General features: G+C 42.0%; 1 pseudogene across 1 annotated transcript; it reads right to left on the bottom strand.

Moving 5' to 3' along the window:
* Positions 1 to 353: 353 nt before the first annotated feature.
* Positions 354 to 1,433, bottom strand: LOC116536770 (annotated as a pseudogene). The gene has a single exon (XR_004262790.1). The product of XR_004262790.1 is annotated as a nucleophosmin pseudogene (transcript).
* Positions 1,434 to 2,179: the final 746 nt, after the last annotated feature.

Here is a 2,179-nt window from a genome sequence, read left to right on the forward strand (position 1 = left end):
GGTGCGCCAAGAGGGAAGTAGCTTTTTGGTTCTCACAGGAACGGTCAGGGGGCCCCCATCAGTCTATCAGTGTGCACCATACAAGGCTCACATAGAGGGACACATGTGCGTCCGTGTGCCTGCGTCCCTGCATGGACTCCAGTTGGAGGAGGAGGGAGTTTTGCCTTGTGATTTGGTCACTTGCCATTGGAAAATAGTCCTTTCCCCTACTACCAAATAGCTTCCCACTGTTTTCTATTTTCTTTACTTTCATTTCAGAGAGTGTTTTCTCTTCAGTATTGTTTGTTTTGTTTTTGTTTTACTTTATTAAAATACTGAGTTTTATTCCACATGTATACTTTTGTGTCCCCAGCATTTCCATGTCTGACCACCGCTACTGCTATGTCCTGTTATAACACTCCACACATACTTAAAACCAGGCAAAGGGTGGAGTTCCGTCTTTAAAAACTACAGGCATTTTGGACAACACATTCTTGGCAATGGAACCTGGACAACATTTATCAAACACAGTAGGGAAAGTTCTCACTCTGCATTATAAAAAGGACAGCCAGATATCAACTGTTACAGAAATGAAATAAGATGGAAATTTTTAACAAATTGTTTAAATTATTTTCTTAAAGAGACCGCCTCCACTGTCCGAGATCTTGAATAGCCCCCTGGTCAGTCATCCGGACGCAGTCTTTCACATAACTGATGAACTTGGCTTCCACTTTGAGAAGAGAACCACCTTTTTCTATACTTGCTTGCATTTTTGCTTTAATGTCTTCTATAGAACTAGGTCCTTTTGGTGTTTTCGGAGTTTTTTCCTGTGTTTTGAAGGATTCTTGTCCTTTTGATCCTGGTGTTGATGACGGTTTTGGGTCTTTTGCATTCTGATTTGACTTTTGTGCATTTTTGGCTGGAGTATCGAGTATAGATTTCTTCACTGGTGCTTTTTCTTCAGTTTCCTCATCATCCTCATCCTCATCATTATCATTTTCATCAGCAGCAAGTTTTACTTTTTTCTGTGGAAACTTGCTACCACCTCCAGGGGTAGACAGCTTTCAGAGTTTCACATTCTCTTCATCTTCTGACTCTTCATTTTCCCCCACAGCTACTAAGTGCTGTCCACTAATACGCACTGGCCCAGAACCACACTTCAATTGTAAGAGCACTGGTGGTGTTATTTCAAAGCCCCCAAGGGAAACCGTTGGCTGTATAGACATTTTCAAAGCTGCCAGTGTTGCTTTACCTGGACTGCCTTCGTGATTCATTGCCTCCGCTTCAACAATGCGTAATTCACCCTTTGCACCAGCCCCTAAACTGACCCTGCTTAAGGATGACTGGTGCTCATTTTCATCATTATCCACCTTAAAGTGATAATCTTTGTCGGCCTTTAGTTCACAACCGACAAGATAGTTCTGGGGCCTCAGGCGGCTCATGTTCATGTCCATCGGGCGGCGGCATGCACTTAGGTGGAAGAGAAGGTGGACGGAGATAAATGAACACTGCTCAAAAGAACAGCCGGGCAGGACGGAATCACCTCAGGGACTTTTTTTGAGACAGAAACTCCCTCTGTCACCCAGGCTGGAGTGCAGTGGCGCCATCTTGGCTCACTGCAACCTCCGCCTCCCTGATTCAAGCGATTCTCCTGCTTCAACCTCCTGAGTAGCTGGGATTACAGGCATGTGCCACCACACCCAGCTAATTTTGTATTTTTAGTAGAGATGGGGTTTTGCCATGTTGGCAAGGCTGGTCTCGAACTCCTGAACTTAGATGATCCACCCACCTTGGCCTCCCAAGTGCTGGGATTACAGGTGTGAGCCACCATGCCTGGTCTCTCTGCTCTTTAGAAAAGTCATCCACGCTGCTTGCAAGTTTTTCAGAAAAGAGAAATAAATGGCAAACAGACACCCAACACCTGAGGAATAATTTCTCATTTCCGTCCTTTCAATGTTTATGACCATAAATGACCATGTTTATATTTACATAAATTTTTAAAAAATGGTTTACTTGTACATGTCATTTTGTTTTGATCTTATTTTTAAATTTTTGTGTTTAATTTTTTTTAAATTTTGGTGATATATCATTTTGGCTATACTTTTTCACTTCTATACATACTGTTACATAACATGCAGTTTTCCAGTAACACTAATTTGTGAATGCATATTTTGCAGTGTTATTTGTATTTATTTATTTA

This window comes from Sapajus apella, unplaced genomic scaffold (genome assembly GCF_009761245.1).
Source record: "Sapajus apella isolate SASKATOON/1434 unplaced genomic scaffold, GSC_monkey_1.0 scaffold103, whole genome shotgun sequence".
Classification (NCBI taxonomy): domain Eukaryota; kingdom Metazoa; phylum Chordata; class Mammalia; order Primates; family Cebidae; genus Sapajus; species Sapajus apella.